The 24,471-nt window shown below is 40.5% G+C and overlaps 1 protein-coding gene across 2 annotated transcripts in view; it reads left to right on the top strand.

The window, feature by feature from the left end:
* Slc9a2 (solute carrier family 9 member A2) overlaps nt 1–24,471 on the top strand; it is an 81,405-nt gene that overhangs the window by 872 nt on the left and 56,062 nt on the right. Inside the window, exon 1 of one of the 2 annotated variants that reach the window (XM_076914955.1) lies at nt 4,297–4,317. The exons of the other annotated variant lie outside the window; for it this stretch is intronic. The gene's annotated coding sequence lies outside the window, so the exon portion shown is untranslated. Of the gene's footprint in view, nt 1–4,296; nt 4,318–24,471 lie in introns of those variants that run through there. 2 annotated transcript variants of the gene reach the window in all.

Below are 24,471 nucleotides of genomic sequence, written 5' to 3'. Positions count from 1 at the left end.
TGAGTGAGATAGTGCACAGCTAGATTGTATATATCATCCAGAAGTAGAGAGGAGAGTGGAAATGGGCAAGATCTTGGATGGGAAAGGGTGCGTTGGCGGGACACAGACCCTCCTCATGTCCCTGACTGATTAGATGCTTAAACCGGGACTGTGGACACCTGAGTGCTTAACCGCTACAATACCAGTGCCCTGTTCCTTCTCTCTGGGCTCGGCAGTCTTTCTAGAAAGCCTTTTCTTTAGAGGTAACTGGAGCCAGGAAGACCAGGTATTCACAAATAATTAACCCATCCCCAAGCTCAGCCCCTGTTTTCTCATCTGTTAGCCTGGTCACTCCATCATAGCGCACACACACACAATTTTACTCTGTATGTAGTATTAAAGTACATTCACTATCGCTGTACTGTTCAAAATGTATGAGGTCAGAAGAGTATGATGTTTTCTATGTTTTATGCACTCACCTTGTGGGATGCAGGTTTCCATACATCTCAGCCTTTCTAGGGAACCTTTCTGATGAGCATGCTCCTCAGACAGAGGACAGAGGAGTATAGCAATCGAATTATGGCTGTGGAGAGATGCAGGGGTCACATCCTGGCCAGACCTATACAGACTGTTTTCAAGGATGACTGGAGTCTGGTCAGTGTGAGCTGTTCACCAGAAACAGCATTCTAGAGAGAAACAAAAAGTGTGACTGGAAAAGGAGTGGGTTTAAGCAGGTGGCAGGGATGGCTTCTAAGAATGTAGAACTTGCAAGCTAAGCCTGGAATTGACTTCCAAGGTTAGATTAAATCTATTAGCCTGTAATGGTTAGCAAAGGTGTTCTACACTACATAATGACTCTGCAGTCTGGAATTGCTGGCTCTGGCATGACTGACGAGCCGCGTGTTTTAATTCCATCTGAGCAATGGTATAAGGGACATGGGCTTCCCTGTCAAGAAAAGAGCCTTATAAGCTCATGGCCTCTAATAATAGCCTGAGATGCTCTCTCTTTCACATATCTGTCCCAGCATCCCTGCCCTGTAGGGATGTGCAGGTGTGAATACTCTCACCTTAGAGAGGTGAAAAGCAAAGCTGGAATGTTCACATTATGACGGACAATGTTGGACCCATCAAATTCACACAGGTAGCTTGCCTTTGGGTCCCTCCCTGTGCCTGAGTCAGAGCCCAAGAGGGCTGCATTTGTGACCTTCTCCATTACTGCCGTTCTGCTCTGACACCCTCTTCTGTTCTTCACCCCTGATTATTTTAATCAGATTAATTACACTAATAACAGCCGCCAGTGGGCACTTAAGTTCATTATCCGTCATTTTCACAGCCTTCATCCTGGGTAGATATGATGGCCCTGCTTTGAGGGAGGAGGAAGCTGAGACATTAGGAAGCTTTGCTGGTGGGTGGAGGGACCCAGTTCCAGGCAGGAGAAGGTACCTCATCTTTGGTCCTCTCTAAAGGCTTGTTCTGGAGTAAGAATTAGAGGAGAATGGATCTGTCCGTTAATCCAGGTCATCAAGGCAGGTGTGCTGCTGGTGACAGTGGCAAACGAGAGAGCTGCTGTGCTGTCTGTTACTTTTCTGCTGTCTCTGTGCTTCTTGCCTTCTGTTTTAATCCCTGAGCTCTTGTTCTCTTGGGTGGCCTTTGGGCATCCTTTCAACCAAGCTGTGGTATTCCACTCATCTTAATGGACATCATGAACCTGACTGTGTAGAACTTGGTTAAAAGTGTTTCTGCTTGTGTGAGTCACAGTTCACATGCAGGCACCTTCACGTCTCAGTTAACCATGGTCTTAGCCCAGTGTCCTGAACTCCCTGACCTTCTGTTTCAAATGCCACCATGCCCTCAAGAAGCTGGATTTGACCACAGTTTGTAATACATTGCATATGTATCCTCCCAGTTCATCTGCCTTCCTTGGATTCTGTACTTCTCTGGCCACTGGGGCAGGGCAGAGATGACAACACACATACCATTCTTATCCCTTTCTCAGAGAGAGGCTCAAGTTGTCAGGTGCTGGCTCCCTGATGCAAAAGGAAAGAAATAGATCTCAGAACAGGAAGCAGAGTTTTCAAGTTAAAGAAAATCTATTGTTTGGAGTCTTTTGCTATTTTCTTCCTATTTTGCAACCCAGCCTTCTCTTGTCTCCTTGGCTGCTTCTGAAGGGATGTGCAAATACCCAAATATAGCGAAGTCACACTCAAGTCTTTCTCCAGCATCACCCAGGCTCCAAGACCCTCCACTCTTTGTCTGGCTTTGAGCAAGACTGCCCAGGTATTGCAGAGCAATTTCACAGGCCAGGAAAATAAGTTCTTAAACAGAAATTGTGGATCTTTGTGTTAAATGTTTACGTTTTGTGTATAGAATATAGTTTATGCACTTATCTATCACCAAGATCAAAGTATCCATGCAGAATTAGAACTTAAGGAAAAAAAACCACTCACATTGTAACTGCTCAGCTTCAGCATCTAATGTCAGTTCTAACTGTATATAAGTTTATTAAGCTGTATAGACGTTGGATCTGGTTAATGTCAGAGAATGATGTTTTTATTTATTTTCAGGATTTGATTTTTAATAGCAAGGTTTATTTGAAAATTAAACAGGTTCTGTTTTCGCTTTTGTGTTTGAAAGCTTTTGTTCAAGGCCAGTTCACTTACGTAGGTAGCTTAAGTTGTTCACATTTGGGAAAGGTGATGGAGTTCAACACCCATGGAGATGTGAAGTTATGGGGCTACACAGATGGCAGCTCATATAGAAACCATGGTTTCTGTTTGGGGCATTTTAATGGAAGAACCTGGTGTGCCAGGACTTACCTGCTTAGAGAACAGGGAGAAACATTTCCAGTGATTAATCTAAACAAGGATGAACAGGTTGCGCCTAAGAACATTTGTAGGAGGTTGTGGTGAACTTAGAATGGCTATCTAGATTGCACTGCTTCAGGTCTTGGAAGCATTCTTAGAAATCGGAAAGCATGCTTGTTTGTCTTGTTTTACAAAAGTCCTAAGTCAACTTATCTTCTCTTTGCTTTATCTGGTTATTGGAGGAAAAGTCAACGTCCTCATTATTTGGCTAGAGATGTAGGTCTGTGATTATAAAATGTCCTGCAAGCCTGATCATAGAATTGATGAGATGGCTATGTGGTTTAGCTGAATGGAGAAAAAAAGAACAGCACAGTGATGTTAGCCCACCTTGGGGCAAAGCACTTCCTTGCCTTTTACTTGAGACCTCATGTCTATACACTCTATAGTCTCAATGTGCAAGCATTTCTGGCAATGCATTGATTCTTTTTTTTGTACAGAAAACTCCACACACCTTGCGTACTGAATCTTATGTGCAAGGATGTAGTTAGAAGCTGACTAAGAGAAATCTAGAGGAAGAAGCTGAGCACACATCTTTCCTGTGCTTACAGCTGTCTGCCTTGCATTCTTTCACGAACTGGGCCATTGAGGGCTGTGCTTGCCCTAACCTGAGTGAATATAGTTGTATATTCTACTTCTGCTCAAGGTTCAGGGACAGAGCGCTGACTCTCATCTTTATTTATTTTTCCCAATCTGCTTTTATACCATTTTAATTACATGCAAGTATTAAGGTCATTTCTAGGTTGAGGAACTAGCAATACAATAGATGCAAATAATCAATGAACAAGCAAGATAGTAAACACAAATAGTCAAAGAACAAGTGAGGCAATAAACAAAGTCCCATAATCACTGTTTCTAAGGGCTTATCAGGATGACCAAAATATCTGATCCTATTTCACTGTCCTAGACCAAAGTCATTTTCATGCCTTGAGTATTACAAGACCTTGGTATTCTGAAAAAAAAAAAAAAAAAGCTTGCAAATACTGGAAGAAGTGAGTCAGGCTTTAAGCAGAAGCAAGAGGGTAGTGGGCTTGATTATTGCTGGTATAACAGCTTTAATTACACCACTGCTTTTGCAATTGTGTTGACACAAGAAGTTAAGACAGCTACTTTTGTTAATCATTTAGCAAAAAAAAAAAAAAAAAATGTTCCTAATGTGTTGAGTATCCAAGAGGATTTAGATAGGTATTTGATGTTCTTTATCCTATTCAAATTATTGGAAGGAGGTTCAGAGTTTAAGAGTAAGGAGCCATCTTGGGTGTCATGCCAAATACCAAATATGTGTTACTTCTAAAATTTACAATAATAGTCATTATAATTAGGAAAAAGTTTAAAGACACTTGCAGGGTATTTGTCATAATTCTAACACCTCTCTGGATGTTTTAACTTTGCACAGTAAGATTATGAACTTAAAGAATGCTCTTCTGCTGAGAATTGATGCTGCAGACACTGCTGATAAAATTATTCATGGCCTGAGGTCAGTATTTCCATTTTGGTCAAGCTTCAAGAATGGCATATATAGCTTGATCATTACCCTTTTGTTTTAAGAATATTTTTATTCCTGCCCATCATATTAAAGTTTGTCTTTAAAAGCATCAACATGTTGGCAGCCAAAGTACATTGCTTAAAACTGAAAATGAACCCCCAGACAGAGTTATTAATTTAAAAGGCTGGCAAGCCAAGGACAGGTAAGATTCTGCACAGAGCCTTACCAACCTAAGATAGAAGTGCATTGGTTTTGATAATGCATATTCCATTATGGGTAAAAAAGGCATTCTTGTCAGAACGACCTAAGACAGGCTCAGTCTTGTGTATGAAGTAAAAAAAGGAGAGCTGTGGAGAGCTTTGGGGGTTGCTTGGCAGGAATCTGACATTGGCCAAGGAAAAGTAATGGGCTTCAGCCAGGAATCTGACATTAGGCTGTAAGAAAGAAATAATTTCAGGCAGAAATCTAAGTCTTAGGCTAGTACAAAGGAGTAATTTTAGGCAGGACTCTCATCTTTAAAGTAACTGAACTCTGGTCTTTGTTCCAAGATTCCTTGTATACCCCAGTACAGCTCTGGGGTCTCGCTGAGGTTGCTTTATTTGCTTTTCCTACCTTGCTGGGTACATTATATTATTAGTGTTGTTGTTGTTATTGTTATTTACTGAAATGCAAAACATTTGGTTCATGAAGATGTTTGTTCTGGGCTTCAAATGCCTTGAGTTTAAAACATGAGTCTCAAAAGTTGTATATGTTCTTGGATTTAGAGATTTTTTTTTATCTCTGAAACAAATATCTCCTTGGACTTCCCTTAGGCTTCATTTAGTTTGTCCCAAGTTTGTATGCCATCTGGAGAGGGGCAGGGGATGAAGTTCATGGTCTTTACATCTCATTTTGTACATACTGTATGTCTGCTGCCATGAGCTCTGACCTAATAAAGCCAACAGAGTCCAGGTTCTTTTCTCTTGAGAGCACCACATATGTTCAGGGTCGCCCATATGTTTTCAGTATGAAAAATGAAGGCAGTAGATTTTTTGTTTCTTCTTAAAGATGAATTCAGGCATCTTAAAGATGATATCAGGAAATTAGAGTCATAGCATTCTCATCTTTATAATAACAGCAGGTGGTTTTTTGTTGTTGTTTATTTTCTGTTTTGCTTGCCAATTGAAAATCTTAACTGCTTATCAATTTTAACAAGTATAACTTTATTTACCATTAGTGAGGTGCTTAGTTCTTGTAGAATTTTCATGTGCTTTGAAGCCCCCAAAACATACACACACACACATACACACACACACACACACACACACACAGAGAGAGAGAGAGAGAGAGAGAGAGAGAGAGAGAGAGAGAGAGAGAGAGAGAGAGACATGTTTTCTTTGTAGGGCTATAAAAACTTACTGTTAGTTTTGCTATACAGATAGATTTGATTTTGGGTGATGATTCTATTATTTACTATCTATAGTAGTAGTGCTATTTGGTTTTATCTGTGTATTTTTTGAGTCAATTGTGAGTCACTTATATATTTATATCATTTTAACTTTTACTATTGCTTAAAGATTTTTTAGAGACTTTTAAGTTCTTTATTCATGTGCCCCTTTTATTCTTAATAGTTTTATTCTTGTCTCTCATCACCTTGATCAAAATTATTTTTTCTCTTGTATTTTAAAAAAAAAATCATTCCTTTATACTGGCCTCTGGTTTTACAGCCTTTGATTATATTCTTAGGGGTTTCTTACTCCTGTTTACTTTGGTTTACTTGTTTACTCATTAAACTGAAAGCTTAGATCATCCATTGTTGAGTTTATTTTTCAATATTATGGCAATTTTCACTTCACAAGGGCAAGTAATCTCTCAAAATGCTAATAATGGGACACATAAGTACTGTTGTCTTAACTATCTATCAAATACACACATTTTTCTGACCATCTGAGCTCCAAAATTAACACATACTTGTGCTAAAAAGACCAAATAAAATGGGCAAAATAAGTTTCTTACCTTACTCAGTTACTCCTAAATAGTCCTTTGTCTTTATTCTCTCTAAGATATGAGAGTTTTCTTGCACTCATCAAAGTTATGATGTGTCATACCTTTAAGACAGTGTCACAAACAAGACTGATTGATGGTACTTTATGTTTATATGTATTAGTCTTCATCACAAATAAAACATAACTCAGAATTTATTCATATGACTGAATTTCACAGCATGCTTAGCCTCTGGAGTCAAAAGAATATTTTATAAAGTAAAATTATTAAATGCCAATCTCCCTGACAGCTGTGATTCAAAAGGGTGTTCCCTAGCATGGTGACAATATGCACACTAAGAGAAACTCTCCTCTCTGTCCTACTTCAGGCTCACAGTCATCTTTGATACATAGACATTTACTGTCATCTTTGATATATAGACTTTTACTGTCTTCTTTGATATACAGACATTCACCATCATCTTTGATATATAGACTTTTACTGTCTTCTTTGATATACAGACATTCACTGCCATCTTCCCACATTTAAAAAAATTATATTGATAAACACATTGAGACTTTTTTCCAAGATTTATTTCATTTTTATTAGATTTGTTCATTTTATTTTATGTGTGAGTGTTTTGTCTGCACGTATGTACGTATGCCATGTGAGTGTTTGGTACCTGTGGAGATCAGAAGAGGTCATTGGACTTCTTGGAACAATCTCCTAGTTGCTAATCTCTATGTGCATGCTGGGAATCAAACCCAGGTCCTCTTCAAGAAAAGTAAGCACTCTTAAACATTGAGCCGTCCCTCCAGCACCACAACTGTGTTTTAATTTGATTTTTAAATTTATACAGTACTGGTTACCTTTTGATTAGAAAGGTACACTGATGACTTCTACAATAGTCTCAATTGTTATGTTTTGTGTGGGCTAATGTGGGGCTGTTTTAAAATCAAATTTTTCTATGTGAACATGAGAAGAGGATAGAAAGTAAAAGTGTTAGTGCCACCTGCTGTGCATATACCCAGGGCATGTACCAAGATGTATACATTGTGGCATTAAACTCTTCAATACTGTTACTGTGTTTTGGCTACATTATCAGTTCTGGCCTGTGCAGAGTGACCACTAAGAGGGGCTATTTGTAATTCTGTTAAACTTTACTTTATCTGGTTTACCCCAGTATCTTAGGTGTATACAGACTTAGTATTGTTACATCTGAGTTCCTCCCTTAGAACTTTCCTTGTGGTTAAATTTGATCTTTTGTATCATTGTCATTACTCAAAATAGAACTGAGTTTTGTGACCCCTTTTCTGTATTGGTGTTGCCACATCCATATTGCTCACACAAGTCCCTTATATGTTACTAGGAAATCAGTCACATCATTTTTGTTTAAACGTACCTCATTAAACCTCACATAACTGGGTTTTCTGCCTTCTAAAATTGAAATCTTCGCAGTTTAAAACAGGAATGTTACTATCCTTATTGCAGTGATTTATTGGGGCCCATTTTGTTCTATGCTTCTACTCAATGTCTTTCTTTTCTTTTTCCCCCCAATATTTTGACGTTGCAACAGCTTTCTTATTTATCAAATGCATTACTGCCCTGTCCACTCTCTGACCACCTCCTCTCCTCCCCACTCAGTCAAACACAGCATTTGCCATTTCTGTGGTTGCTATTGGCCTGTTCTGAAAGATGGTTGAGCTTCATGCATTTTTAAAACCCTATTTCAAACTTCAAGTTGTTTCAGAAGGGATTTCTATAGGTTACGTTTATTTAGATTGATAAATGTGTTCAGTATGTTTTCTTTATGGTTGCTTCCACTTCTTCCTTCTATATAATTTCCCTTCTCCACGAATACATTCTTCAGTGAATACTTCAGGGATAGCCTTAGTTGTCAGCCTTGTTCAAGTCATTTCTCTTGGTGGCATGGGCTTTACCCAGGGCTTTGTAGGTCCTGGACAAGTGCTGTGCCATTCAGTTCTGTCCCAGCCCTCTGAAAATGTCATTAATTTGGTTATAGTCTGCAATGAAAAGTAAACTGAATATAGGGTTTTCTTCATAAGATAGATATGATGTCATTGCTTTCTGCCTTCTCTCCTTTAAGCCATTGTGTTACCTGAATTTCAGCCTTTGTGTATGTGTGTGTTTGTGTGTGTAATGTAAGTGTGTGTTTGTGTGATGTATGTGTGTGTGTACATGCATGCATGTGCATGTACGAGTGGGTGTGTTTGTGTGGTGTATGTATGTGCATGTGTCTATGCATGTGTGAGTGTATGTGCATGTGTAGATGTCTGTGTGTATGCATGTGTGTGCATGCATGTGTATGTGGGTATGGTGTATGTGTATATGTGTATGTGTGCCTTTGATTTTTTTTAAAAAAATTAGGATTAAGTAGTTCTTTGAGAGTCAGAATTTCATGCAAGAGTTCTTCCTCTACTGGTCTAATTACCTATTTTATTCTAAAGTCTTATCACCTATTTTCATATAGGTGTTAAAATGTCAGATCCTAACACAGGGGTCATGGATCAGCTCTGTCTGGAACTCCCCCTGGCTCACCGTGGCCTAAACACCCACTGACATTTCCTGCTTTAATTTATGTCCTTATTTCTGGTCTCCTAGGCATTATCTTCTATGTTGACTCAAGCAACTAGGCATTGATATTATAATCTGTACTGAGAGGAGGATTTGTTTACATCTATATTGCTTAATATTATGGTGATTGTCTGTATACAGTTTTTAAAAGAAATAGCTTTTTAAAAATGTGATTAACTGATTCACTAATTTGTGTGTGTATGTGCACGTGTGTGTGGTGTGTGTGTGCTTGATTTGTATGTGCTGTGACAAGGTGTGTGGTACATGTGTGGAGTTCAGAGGATGGGTATGTGGAGTCTCTTCTCTTCACCCAAGCTTAAATGAGTTCCAAGAACTTAGGTTAATTAGATTTGCATCTTCAGGCAGCAAGCGCCTTCACCCCCTGAGACATTCTGCCTTTACAGAACGATTTCTATACATTGTTTAAAGTTAATGGCTAGGCGGTCATGGCTTCTCACTTTTAAGAAGAGATGCCTGTTCTTCCCTCACTTAAAACAGTTGGGCCTGCAAACTGTGATATGTTGCCTTTGTTTTAGTATCTATATTTCCTTGCTTGTGCTAGCACAGGAGCCGAAGATGTGTCAGAGGAAAATATACCCGGAAGCACATTAGAAATAGGGCGATCCAGTTCTATGTTCCCTTCAGGTCTTAGATCTCTGGTGAGCCTTCACCTCCTTGGGTCTCTCATTGGGCCTTATGTCCATCCCTTTTGCTTACTAGATCTATTTGGACCATGTGAAGATACTGTGGATAACACAAAGCTTTCCCCTTTTAACAAAGCAATAGGAATGAAAGCCAAGAGAAGCCTGTGTTTACTTTCTGAAAGCGATGCCTGGCCATGGGTGGGTTGTCGTCGTGAATGGTGCCTGCTCAACTGCAGCTTACTCACTTGCAATTAAGTCTTTTTAAAGTAATGAATCATAATTGAGGTACTTCCTGAAATCATTCCTTACGCTGTCCGTCACCTGTCATGGGCTTACTTGTTAGGAAGTGTCTTTATCTTCTTCCACCTCCCCACTCATCCTGCACACGGAGATGGCGATTCTCTGTTAAGCTCTCCACGTGACTGTGCTTGACTCACACTGGACAGGCGAATGCCATATTATTTCTTCATGTCGGCATATAAAAGCTTACAAAGAAAAGAGAGGAAAGTGAAGAAAGGCATTACTGTATTTGGAAACATATTGAAGGGTAGTTCAGGGTGTGTGGCTTGTTGGTATATACTCATTCATTCATTCATTCATTCATTCATTCATGCATTCATTTGTCTAGCCATTAATAAGGATCCGGGTTTGATCTCTGTAGAAAACACCTTTAGGGGTGTGTAAAGGTTTTCTTTTGTTGTTGCTTTTGTCGTTTGAGTCTCATGTAACTCAGGCTGTCCTTGACTCTTCTACTAAGACAAAGAACTCTCTATTCTCCTGCCTCTGTCTCCAGCTGGGATTACAGACATGTGCTACCACACCCTGGCAAGATTTACTTATCCATGTAAAGTACCTCAGGCAACCACAGGGCCATGAAATAGCTCCATTTCCATATTTCTGTGTCTCAGTCACTGATAATTCTGCTACTCCCAATTCCTGAACTGGTTTCCCAGGATCCCAAGGCTGGAAACCTGAGCACTATAGTGAGACCAGCCTTGTCTTTTCTTGCTCCACTGCAGGGAAGAAATGGATGAGACTCTCATAGTTTCTTTCATAAGATAATAATAGCTGAGCAGGACACAGCATTAGTTCCACCAGCTATTGGTGACATGCTTACTTACATGGTCACCATGTTAATTCTCATAGTAATGCAAAAATGACATCCAAAATTTCAAAACACGGAAGAAAACACAAGGTTCAGGAAGCTTATCTACATAGCCCCAGACAGCCCAGCTGGCAAGTGGTTGACCTGAGGCCACAATTAGTTCATCATTCATCTCTGTGTGGTGTTACCTGCCCACTTCTTGGAAGAAAAAGCATATTGAATTACAGGTAGGTCTCTGTGTCTGTGGGGCCTGCTTCTGTGCAGAAACAACTGATCAAAAACACTACAGAAGTACTGGATTTATATCAAACACTTGACTATGAATGGAATTTTTTTTCTTGTTATCATTACACTATGGTATAGTGTAAACATCATTTACATTGCTCATGGGTCATAAGCCATCTAGAGATCACTTAGAGTGTACAGAAAGGATGTGCATATGTGTATGTAAATATTGTATCAATGCATCTAAGAGACTTACTTATTTGCATCCTTTGCTGATGGAGAAGGATTCTGGAACCAACATCCAAAGACCGTGAAGACCAGTGGTGTCATATGCTCGCCTGTGGTGTCCAGAGCACCTTGGTGGACCTGACCTATTCATTCTTTCCTTGGAGACCAAGAGCTCTTCTTGAGACTCATGCTTGACTCTTTAATCTCTTTTGACCAGGTTAGACTGTCACTGTAAAATCAGACCACAGTGGTAATTCTACCTGCTTCCTTCACAGGGTAGTTGTGAGAGCCAACCAGAATAATACACAGAAACAACTGGTGGTCTAGAGTGTGGAGTAATATGGTTTCCTAGAAACACTCTAAGTTGGGTGAGGTGGAAAGAACAAGAGCACCAGAGCTAGACCACACATCTAGAATTTCAGAATCTTGATGCAGTCTTTTTTTTTTTTTTTTCTTTTTGGTGGTATTGAATGTTTATGCCTTGAGATACAGCAATCTTCCCTGCTCTGTGATTTATGTCCCACAATTCCATTTACCTGTGGTCACACACAGTCAGGAATGAATCATCTCCTTAATTTCAATGGTTTTATTTCTTTCAAGAGAGAATAATTGCATCAACCTAACTACTCAAGAAAATTCCTGAAGCTATTCCAGTTATCAGCAGCAATCGTTGTTGAGCTCATACCTTGTCTAGCTTATAAGCTCAAATTCATCATCAGTGTGAATGTGCATGGGAAACATAAGACACATATAGGGTTTCACACTATTTCTGATTGCAGATAGATCTGGGAATGTGTCCCTGTGGATCAGAGGGAGAATGCTGAACAAACTTCATTCATTAAGGGGTCAAAGTGAGAGGAACATGGGCAACTATATGGATTCTAATGAATATTTATTGTGAAAAATTCTAAATATGCTTTTGTTGTTGTTGTTGCATACATGCGTCCTATGTAACAGACCATTACGCACATTCGGGCACATAAGCACATACAAGTGACATGCATTATAAAATGTGGTCATTATGAAGGAAGGAATAGTGTCTTTTTAACTCACAGTCTTGAATTGCATATGGTACATATATGTAACGACATATATGTAAAAAAAGAGCTAACGACAGATAATTAGTAAGTAGGTGAATAATCACGAGAAACCCTTTTTGTTTCTCCACACGCACATTGTACAGTAATTAAGGTAACGATACACCCTGTATGACACCTGTGGTTTGAATTTATTGTCGTGGCACATATATTATTCATTTGGCCTTTCACTCTGGAATATCTTAGCCTATCCACTTGCTTATGATGGGCATCCTATTCTTGAAAGTACCTGACTGATCCTCTAAACTCTGGTGCCCAGAGACCCAGGATGGCACTCACTCGCCTCTCTTATTTCTCCTGTGAAGTGGGATACTGAGAATGACAGCTTCTTCACTCAGCTGTGGTTACGGCAGAGTCACCACACTTTGAACTTGCTGTCTTAAAGACTTCAGGCACGTGGCTAGCCTTGGGGAGAAGAGATGCTTTCCTCCCTTCCCAAAGCATAACAGCACACTGGAGAAATCCGTCCTGTCCACTTGTTCCACAGGAAGTCGTTCTCATATTTAGATGTTCTGGCTTCCTGCTGCTGGTGTTATGAATAGGCTTCTATCCAAGTCATACATATTTCAGGTTCCAATGTTGCATAAGAGAAAATGAGGAAAATCATCTGTCCACTTTTGCTTAGTTTACCATGAAAAGGAAAGACAGAAAACACCCATCTCTGTCACTAGATTGTCCTTGGACACTGAAGGCTGAGCAGCCAGGCTTTGCCTGTGGGGGTTCTCACAAGCAAGGTGTGCCCTTCCCTGTGAGAGCAAGCTAGTTCTATGACACTGCTCTGGTTGGCACTTCCCTGGTAGCCCAGAGCTGTCATGAGTATCCATGAATAAGTCAATAATGCATAGGCAGTGGAATACAACTATAAGTTTAACTTTAACTACAACAACTATATAACAGATATAAGGTTATATTTCCATATGTGTGTTCTATGTGCAATTATTTAAGAATTTTATGCATTTCATATACATGTTCACATATGTATGTATGTATAGACGCACACACACACACACACACACACACACACACACACACACACACACGTTATATTGACCATTACATCTCTTATTGTCCTCTCTGATCCTCTTTACACTCCTGCAGAGCTCAGTCTGTTTCCCAGCATGTGTACCCCCCTGCATATGATGAAAGCTGCCAAGATGAGCAAGAATAGAGGGTTATTTCCCTAGGAAACTTACCAGTGGCTACACCACAAATAATATGACTTGTCCCCTCCCAGCAGCTATTAGCTGCCTATAGGGAGGGTGTGAGGGATGGGTGGGGCCTCATGAGCCTCCACTTAAGCATGATAGAATATTGGTAGTCCCATGGGTGGGGAATACTGAGGATTGGAAAGTTTAGTTTTTATGATTTTTTTGAGACAGAATTTTGCATCCTAGGATAGCCTAGAACTCATGATCTTTGTGCCTCCAACTCCCAGTAGATGGGATAGCTGCTGTCCATCATTGAATTCAACTGTATCTTTTCCATGTGATTTTTCACTTCTAGTCTTTGTGGTCGGCAAGACTGCATTGTTAATGTCAACCCTAAGCTGCTTCCTTAGTAGAATGGCATCCATCTTTCAGTCTGGAATATGATGCTTACTGCAGCTCAAGGGACTCACAGTTTCCAATGAAGTCAGCAAACATCCTGTGTGTGAAACAGCTCTGGCCCTCCCAGAGTAACTGTATTCTGCTGCCTAGGTCAACCTTCTCAGCTGTTGGCACCAATAATATTGACCTTAGTTGGTCATCTATGTATGAGTGAGGGACAGTCAGCTGCCTTTACAGAGGCTCCGCACACAGACCTCTTGTATTTGTCTGGTTACAATGCTCCAGTTATGGCCAGAACTTCCATTTCTGCTCAGTTATTTCACAACTCAGGATAGAATAGACTTTCTCTTGTCTTGTGTTCTTGCTGATTCTCATTCATGTACAGACACCCTAAGGCAATGCTTCTCAACCTTCCTAACCCTATGGCCCTTTTATATAGTTCCTCTTGTTGAGGTGACTCCGATCATGAAACTGTTTCTTTGCTACTTCATAGCTGTTATTTTGCTGCTGTTATGAATCCTAATGTAAATATCTGATATGCAACCCCTGCACATGTGTGGTTCAGCTCCACAGGGGTTATAGTCCCAAATAGTTCCGCCAACTGGAGACCTAGAATTCAAACGTATTGGTCTCTGGGGCCATTCTCAAACCACCACCCTCTACTCCCTGGCCTCCAAAGAGCCACTAGAGAAGAAGTATCTCCCCTGCCCCCGTGGTGGCTGCTGTTGAGGGCTTGCAACCACTTAATTGAGAAGTGAGATTCGGTGGCAATTACTAGCAATTGTGGATTCCTTTCCTATACTTCCATCTATTTATTTTAGGTAACTGGTCACTTTGCTTAGCAGCCAGCCTCCTGGAGGAATAAAACTCAACCATAAAATAAAGTTCCCACCCAAGGTGGTTTCAAGGGTGGGGTGGCCTCCTTGGAAAAACTTATATAACTTACTTACAAGGACATCAGGATACAAACAAGGAAACCCATCAATCATTTAGTAACAAGTGATCTGAAAAAAAAAAGGCAAGTCGTAGGTTTAACCTCTGCAATACAGTAAGAACTACTTTGAACTGTTGGCCTTCGTGGAAGGTTTTTAATTCAGCTTAAAGCACACCCAGGTCCTGTTCCTACCAGTTGAGCTCCTTCCCTTGGCTAAACTGTGCAAAGGGCAGGCTCAGAAAAAGTAGCTGGAACTTAAGGACACCAGAACTCTGTCATTCCATCCATACAATGCCTCTGCACTCGAGAGTGTCACCTGGGAAGGTTCTTTTCAGGTGGAACTGTCTGTTATTAAGTTACGTGGTTAAATGGTATTTCTAAAATGTGTGCAGTTGGGGTGGGGACACAAAATACTCTGTGGGGGGGGGGGGAGGCTAGAACATGAAGAGAAACTTAGAGAATATAAAAATGTCTCAACAGGTTCCCCACAAGCTGACTCCACTCAGACTTCTCCCATGAAACATGAGACCAGTACTTTTCTAAGGAAGAATACTTAGCATGTCCAAGGGCAACACTCTCCGTTTTAACAGCAGGATCTCATTTCCCACCTGGCTATATGAGAAATTCCCCTGGCACCCACTGATCACTTTTCTCCTCTTGAAGAGGTGCACATTTCACACCCAGAGAGGATACATCCAGAAAACCTGGCAAACTGTTCAGGGTCATTACTGTTATTTTCTGGAGCCAAATTAGAGTGTAACAGCACTCAGCCGTTTTTCAATTTCCAGGCTTTCTAAAAGGTGTCTCTCATGTATTTCGCTTTCATTGTGCTGTGCTCCCAGAGAATTGTGCATAATTCCCAGGATGGTAACAGAATCAGCGCTGCTCTTCTGCTGAATGCTGAGGTCTGAGTATACTAGCAGAAAACACTGGCTGTCTTCCAAAGCCCTTACATACTTCCTCATCCCAGGCTCAGGGGGAGATTAATTTGAGATGATGCCCATCAACAGGAAGTGGCCATCCTGTCTAGGCACATAATTGGGTTCCATTTCATATAAAGTTCAGAACTATTACTTACCTTCAATCAAAAGTGAGTCCCGTGGTTGATAGAGAAGCCAACTGCTCCTTTGTTTATAGGTTTCTGTGTTACACCTCCTCTGTCCTTCAGCCGGAAGCTCAGCTTGCTTTTTTAGGTTGAAAGGTAAGACATCAGTTTATTTTGTAAAAGATCGAGATACAAAATAAATCAGTACCTGTGGAGAGATGTTTGTCAGTTGTTCCTTTAGATGCTTTCCTAAGGGCCAGGACAGAATTCTTGACAAGAGGAACTTAATGAGGGAAAGGCTTCTTTGGGCTCATTGTTTGGAGCGGGGGTGGGGGTAGGGAAATAGTTCATGCTGGTAGAGAAGCAAAATAGAGGGTTGGAAGTGTCGGTCACGTTGTGCCCACTGTCAGGAAGGTTGGGATGTGAACACTCCTACACAGCTAGCTTCCTCCTTCTGTCTCTCATATTTTTACTTAGTCTGTGTCCCCAGCTCATGAGATGGTGTCATTCTTATCCAGGGTGGGTTTTCACCTTTGAGTGACACCTCTCTGGAAATGTCCTCACAGACACACCCAGAGCTGTGTCTTCTAGGTGATTCTAAACCACCTGAAACTCAAGACAATCTCTTAACTGTAAGTCCCTCTAAAACAAAACAAAACATCTAGTATACAATGGCAAAGGGCTTTATTTTGGGTCATGGTTTGTGGGCCTTGGAAGAGATAGAGAAGGCATGGTAACAAGACGGCTGGCCATATAATGTCCACAGGAAGCAGAAAGAGATGAATGGTCCAGAACTTGATGTCTCCTTTCTTCCTTTTTTAATATTCTAGGATCCCAGCCCATGGGATAGTGTTACCCACACTCAGGATGGCTCTTTGCATCCTGAGTTAATCTTCTCTAGTACTCACAGACATTCCCAGAATTAGTCTCCTAGGTCACTTCAAACCCAGTCAAACTTATAATAAAGATTAACCATCATTTCTGCTCTTGTGCATGCCTAGAAATCAGTACCGATGTGGCCTGGGAAAACCATGGTTGTCACTTCATTGACACATATTTAGGTTTGTACTAGAGCGATGCCTTGCTGCTATGTTATAAGAGAGGGACTCCAGCATGTAACTGTTCCTTTTAGTGTGCTTTGTTTAAGCTCAGCACTCTTAGCCCACGGGGGAGCTTCATCCGGGACTTCTTACCTAGATGTGACTGGAACATTAGGATCCAGAACATATCCTGGCCCTGGGAGCTCCTGCTTAAGTTTCCCTATGAGCTGATGTATTCAGTATTAGGCGTTATACCCAGAACCCCTCTCCTGTTACTACTCAAAGAAGAGTATTTGCAAAACATCTCGGTGTGTAAACAAGAATTCCCTGTTATTAGAGGGCAAATGGACCATGTTTTCAATTTTTGTCCATATTGTTGCTGAAAGCAACATCTTTGGCCACTTCTGTCAGAGAGGAAACATTCTATCAGTTATGAATTCAGGGACTTCCATAAAGCAAATGAATCAGAAAAGTGTAAGGTTTTATAATTTTTTCTCTTTCCCTATCCCCTCATTTCCTTCCTCCTTGTGTGTGTGTGTGTTTAAGTGCACATATGTATGTGTGTAGCTGTGCATGCTTATTTTTATATGTTCCATATTCAAAAGATTTTGATTCTGTGAAGAGAATTAAAAAGTTTCTGTTTAAAACACTAAGTATAAAATTTTTAGTTATAGATATTGGAGGAAATCTACTGAAAAAATTTCTGACTCATTTTATAGAGACTTAATCCATTGGTCCAAGCTCTTTGTAGACAAAAAAAATCCTTCTAAGATTTGATCTAATTTTTCCTAATTACCTTGACTGCAAATAATAGTCTGAGATTGAAGAAAGGATTAAATGCAGCCAATAATTAAGCAAGGGCATGAGTCAAACTCTGTTTCCAGCCCCGACTCTGTGATCAGATTGGGATTCTGCTGTTGTCCATGGAGAAGGGGGCGGCAGCATATTTGTTCACTGAAGAAGTCCTTTAATCTCATGGATGTAAACTTCAGTAACTCTGTGTTATGCCCTGGACCTGTAGTGACCTCATCCATTGATAAAAAGCAATCAGCTACAGCTACAGACCTGAGTATAGAGACAGACACCTAGGGCTTTGAAGAGCCAAACCTTCCCTTACATGTGCAAGGTGCTGAGATGGAAGTCTGTCTGATAAGCTTTATTCATGTTGAAATGAAGATTAAGACTCTAAAACAGAGAGGAAAATGGAAGGGTTTGCCCAACGCCAGCCTCTATCACACTCAGAGAAGTTCGTGATGCCTGGTTTTCTCAAACTTCAGTTTAGACACAAATCAGCCAGCAGGAGCCTCCTAGGTGTCTCTTTGTTCTCTTCAGAATGGGAGAGAGGAGAAAGGAGTGGGAGCAGATGACCTGTAGAACCAACTGAACCCTAACCTGGCTAACGGGCTGCTCAGCTCTTGATGGTTGGCATCTTGCAGAATTGAGTGTGGGGTGTGTGATAGAAGACGGGCCCAATTCTGCTGATTTTGTTGCAGGGGGACATGTAGGAAATTCTCAGTACGAAATCTCTCCATTTCTAAAGATGAACTCATTTGTGAACTTAGTCCATAGACTAAGTAATATGATCGAGCAGTCTACTGTAGCATGTCAGCTTATAAACTAGCCTAAGATATGTCATGTGAGTTAAAATTTTCGTTTATTTCGGATGTTCAACTTACAGTGCATTAGTTCCCAATAAGTCTAAATTGAAAATATCATTAATTCAAAACACAATTAAGAAATCTAATCTGTGGAATAGCTTAGCTTAAGAACATAATAACCAGCACAGTGGTTCTCAAGCTTTCTAGTGCTGTGACCCTTTAATATAGTTCCTCATGTTGTGGTGACAGCCAACCACAAAATTATTTCATTGCTACTTCATAACTGTAATTTTACTACTGCTATGAACCCTAATGTAAATATTTTTAGAGATAGAGTTTTAGTGACCCACAGAGAACAATGAAACTAGAGTCTTAGTTGTTTCCCCTTGTGACCACATAGCTGAGTGGGAGCTGGATATCAGATGCTCACAGGAGAAAACTGGGCTATCACGCTCAGAAAAAGATCAGTATTCAAAGTCTGGTTTCCACTGAATGAGTAGCCGTTCATAGCCCACTGAAGTGAAAAACAAACAAACAAAAATCCAAAACAAGGGTACTTCATCAATTCTGTGACTTCCTATACATATTTGAGGGGTCTAAGCCTATTCCGTGGGATATGAGTGCCTTCAAGGTGAGTGGGAATTTATTTGACTGCCAGGTTAACACTGATGAAACACAGTGCATTTTCCTGCGTGCAATTAAAAAGCTAATACATGCAAAGGTTCTGGGTACAGATCAACCAGGAGTTCTAACACTGAGCTGCATCCCCAGACCTCTGGCAGTCATTAATCAACCAAATGAAGCTGTTCCTTTACTCTTGCTAAAAAGAGGCAGTTGCTTTTAGCTAGGGATAAAGATCAATGAATTTTGTATTTCTAAAATTCTTATATTGTAACTATTCTTGTGTTCTTTTTCATTGAGCATTTTTTTTTTTTTTTTTTATAAACTTAAGGAAGAGCAAGAGAAACACATGTGCTGTGGGAGGCGGGGCTATCGTGGCAGCACGTGATGCTGTGGGAGGCGGGGCTATTACGGCATCATATGATAATCTACTCAAACATTTCCCTGTTTCTTTCCATTTTGCTTTGTGTATTTTTAGAAACTATGCTTTCCTTTGAATTGCCAGCAATTCTCATGTTTCCTTTTCCCTTGTAAATAGTCCACACAGCACACATTTCAAAATGGACTCCAAAGTGCCTTAAAGAGGCTCGGCTCATGCTCTGTGTCAACAGATCAGTCAGGATGACATTTTTCGGTTTAGCACATCATGCTGGTTACCACCGGATACCCATCCGAGCGAAGCATCCTCTCTTCTACCTGCTTGTTTAGCAGTGTTTACGCAGTTAATCAATATTTAATGTTGCGTTTACACCATTATTTTATAACAATGGGAAGGAGGGATACAAATGAAAGTGACTATACCATTTAAAATTGGTCATCTTGATTTTAATGAAATAATTTGATGACAGGGTCAGCAGTGATATCTTTTCCATCTTTCACAGCTTTTGTGGGGGGGCGGGGGGTTGTACCTTCCTTCCTTTTCTCGGGAAGGGGCTGGGAGTGGAGTATAATCGTGCAATTAATGTCCTCAGAATTGGCTTTACTGACTGGGGAGGGTTCATTGCTGTGCAGGAGACAAGAGAATCCTATATCCTGCCTTTCTAATGCTGCATCAACGGCCAGGCCACGGGCTTCCAGAGCTCCTGTAAAGGTAGAAGCTAGATGGCCCCCTCTGACCTTACTAGGGGCAAGATCACATTTTCTTCTGTGATGTTTGGCTGGAATAGAGCCGTTATTATCTGAAACTTTTCTTTCCTGCTAAGTGGATTCTTTCTAGGTCTCTTATCCAGAGAAAGCAGATCTGTGTTAGGTCTTTGGTTGTTTCTACCTACTGGAATTTCCTGGCTGCTGGCTTCTCTAGTTCAAGTGTAAAAATATTAGAAGGAAAAAAATTAATACCAAAAAAAAAAATCCACAAACAAACGAGAGGCTGGACTGGTGGCTCAGTGGGTAAGAACGCTGATGCTTTACAGGGAACCCAGGTTCAGCTCTGGATTCAGGTTGGTGCTGGGAAGCAGCAACAAAGCCCCTCAGTGATCTGATCTGTTGACATAGAGCGTGATCCGAGACCTGGAGTTGGAGCCACGATTCTTCTCATCTTCCATCATTCTCACCTGTTTTGCTTCATGGTTAAGGTCTGAAATTTTCAGGTGTGACAAATGAAAAGAGAGATATGTATTCCATCTTACCGGGGATAGAAATCTGTTCATCTTCGTTTAACCCTAATTTTCTTACCCTTTTTTTCCTTCAGACTTTTAGTAAGATGAGTTTAAACATTGCCATCATTTAAAAATTTTTTATTTCCATGAATTTTTTTGTTTGTATGTATTTTAATTTTATTAGAGTTACATGAGGCCATCTTCATGCAAGTACGTAATGTACTTCGAGCATAGTCTCCAGGTACTTGGCTCCCTTCCCCCATCTCCCACATGTGCCCAATACTTCCATCTGCTCTCTTGACAGGGGTCTCCAACCTTTCAAGTTCTTAGGTACATTGTCATCTGCAATGTTCATGTCCAAGAAACATACAACTGGTTTACAAAACTAAATAAATAAATCTGGTAGTGTTTTAAATAACGTTATCATTTTGTGTTGGACTGAATTCATAGCTACCCTGGGCTACATGTGTGCTGAGGGCTGTACGTTAGACACTTCTGAAAACAATATCATTTCTATTTTTTGTTATTTATACAATATTTGATTTCATGCATCTCTAAAGACCAGAATTCACAATTGAGAAAAAACCTGCAACATTTTTTTTTCCATGAGACTGGCTTTTAATTTACTTATTACTATCTCCGATTGTATTCATTTTCTTACAAATAATATACTTTTGTTCTTCTAATGGGTGAAAAAAGCCATACCATGAGAATAAATTCTATTTTCTCCATCTATTCTTCTGTAGATGGCCCCTTATCTGGACTTAGAGTTTTGTTCTAATGAGTCATTAAAGGTGCAATAAAATCAGATGTTAGCATGTGAGGCAGCCCCTGCTGTTTGTGGAATTTTTATACTTTTTTCTTTCTACTATTTTTAACCCTGAACTGAAGAAGCTGGCAGCCAGGAAATGCCAGTGGATACAGACAATTAAAGACCTAACACTGGTCTGCTTTATCTGGACAAGATATTGTAAAGAGCCTGTCTTGCATATGTCCCATAATTTAGTGTGAATCTGACACATGACACAAGAACACCCAAGTGTCACACATCTGTGATGTGTTGACCTGAAGTTCTTCAGGCACAGGCACATGAGCGGCATTGCTGGGTCACATGGCAGGTTTTGTTTTAGCGTTTTGAGGAACCCCCTTGCTGATTTTCATAGTGGCTGAGCTAGTTTACAAATCCTGCCCCGAAGTACAGTGCGTAAAAGGGTTTCCCTCAGACATCTTCCTTGCAAGGGCAACATTTGTGCATTATTCGTTTTCATGGTGACTGCCATCCTGACTGGGTGAGATTCAATCCCAATGCAGTTTTCCCTTGCATTCCTTTGATCGTTTGAAAACAGTCTGTTCCTCTGTGTTGTCCCTTTTTGCTGTTTAGAGTTTTCGGTTCTTTGTGTACTCTAGCTCTGCATCCTCTGTGAGAGGCTACTTCTTCACTGGATTGCTTCCTTGTGTGAAATTTCACCTCTCTACTGTTGGCTATTGCTTGAGAAGCTGACATCCTGTTCAGACAGTGCTTGCCCACACCTGTGTGTTGAAGTGTTCTCCCCTCACTCTTCCTTAGCAGCTTCAGAGTACCAAGTCTCACATTAAAGTCTTTGATCCATTTATGTGCTTGTTTATAAAGGAGAGAAAGAGAGAGAGAGAGAGAGAGAGAGAGAGAGAGAGAGAGAGAGAGAGACCTACTTTTTATTCTTCAGTATACAAACACTTAGTTCCAGCATCATTTGTTAAAGAGGCTTTATTTACTTCATTATATAGTTTCAGCATCCTTGTCAAAAATGAGATGGTTGGAGCTGTGAGTATTTACATCTTGGCCTTTGGTTCTAGTCTACTGATCTACATGTGTGTTTTGGTGCTAGTACAAAGGCCTAGACATCTCCTACCTTAATATTTTTTATGTTCTTTAGGGTGACAGTCTTCCACCTTTTAAATTATAACCACCTGGGAGTTTTGTTTTTTGCTATTTTGAGATCAATCTCATGTAGCCTAGGCTTGCCTTGAACTTTCTGTGTGGCTAAGGTTGACCTGGAAAGGCTGATTCTCCTACCGCCTCCTCCTCCCAAGTGCTGTGATTATAGGCGTGGACAACTGTACTTCACCCAGAGTCATTTTACAGTTGAACTATAAAAAAATGTCTCTGTGTGTTTTTGTTACATCTTGCTATCAACACGATTTTGTAACACCAATTAAGTTATGCCGTCTGTCCTCATTGGTATCTGGTCTGTTTCTTTATGAGACATTCTTCTGCATTTATGTGCCACTATCTGGATTTATAGTTTCATTCTTATGATTCATTCATGGTGCAATAAAACCAGAGGGTAATGTGTATGGCAGTGATTCAGAACAAGTATGACATCACATCTTTAGGAAGCCATGGCTCTTCCATAGCATTCTACACACACTGCTATTTATTCTAGGTAAATCTTTAAACAGAGTGATACTGTTCAAGAACACTCCAGTTGGCATTTTCTCTCTCTCTTTCTTTTGTTCTCCATCTCAATAATAACCTACTCAATAATTAATTGGTTGAACTAAAACTGTGAATCCCTCCTTGACCCCCCCCCCAACCATCTTAGAACTGTCCAGGTTGGCATCATATTATGTCGGAGAAACAGTATTCAAACTCATTGATCTGACCTTCTCTCATGCATACCTTCATCTTAATGAGGGCCACTTCCAAACTGTTCAAGAACGTGCTGACAGTAGCCAAACGACCCTTTACAATCATGAATCCAGTCATACCTGCCTCTGTTTACGAGCCTCCTAGGTCTTCACATTATTCTCAGAACAGATCTTCTCCTGGCCCCCAGATTGGCATGCACAGCAATTGGTTGTTCTTTTCTTTCTACTGTGCTCTCCTTCACTCTCTGAGCTGCTGCCAGACTGGCCTGGTTAGCCAGAAGTCTCCCAGCCCAAGGCCTGTGTTCTTGTTCTTTTCATTCATGTATGTTTTGACTCCCTTACCTCACTTGGGATTTTTTCTCTCTCGGACCTCACAGATATGAAGTGTCCATGAGAAGGACTCACCCTTCTCTTTCTTCTATGTCCTCATTATCACCCACTTTTGTGCATTCATTTAAATTTTGTGTCTTAATTACCATTGGATGGCCACTACTCCTCTTGTGCCAGCCGTAATGACTAGTGTGTGGTCACAAGAAATGTAAATTAGATGAAACAAAAATAATTCCATGGGGTAATGATTTCTGCTTCCTCCAGCTTCTTCCTATCACACACACAACTGTAGTAGATATCCCCAGTGCAATATTCTATGACTTTTTAATCCTATGAGCACAGTATGTGAAGAAATAGAAATCCTTATTATCTGAGAATTCCTTTTTATTACCAAGTGCCCATTCTGTCATTAGCTCCTCCTTGTGCTGAGACCATCTTCCACGGGATTGTGGACAAGGCTATGTGTGGTCTGGGCTATAATAAGCATCTCAGTCTTATGTTTATAGACAGCTGTTTTCTTTACACTGGTGACTAATCATATTCATTTACTTTGGTTCTTTAGGTGTTTTGATCTTCTTATTTCTAAATTCCAGCCTCTGGTTTCTTGAAAGCGACTTCCTTCTGGTTTTCTATGTATGAACAGGAGGCAATGCCAAGATCTCTTCACTGGTTTCCTCTCACCATGGTAGAGAGGAGGGTCAACAGGTGTTGCTTACCTTATGAGCAGTGAAGATCTTTGCTGCTGGATTACAGTTCCTCCAAACAGGTTACAGCATGTCCTTCTGGACCCAGTTTCCCCCCCGAGCCTCCCTTTCTGCTTCATTACTTGAAGAATTAAAAGAGTCCTCATCAATACATCTTAATGTCACCTTCAGTCATGAAGTTTTCTTGAGTGTCCTCATCTGAGCTGCTTCTCATTCCCATTTCTCTGATACTTGTTGTATCTCC

This window comes from Arvicanthis niloticus, chromosome 17, assembly GCF_011762505.2.
Source record: "Arvicanthis niloticus isolate mArvNil1 chromosome 17, mArvNil1.pat.X, whole genome shotgun sequence".
Taxonomy (NCBI): Eukaryota; Metazoa; Chordata; class Mammalia; order Rodentia; family Muridae; genus Arvicanthis; species Arvicanthis niloticus.
Note: the sequence above shows the minus strand (reverse complement) of the source record. Positions and strands in the feature narration are given on the sequence as shown.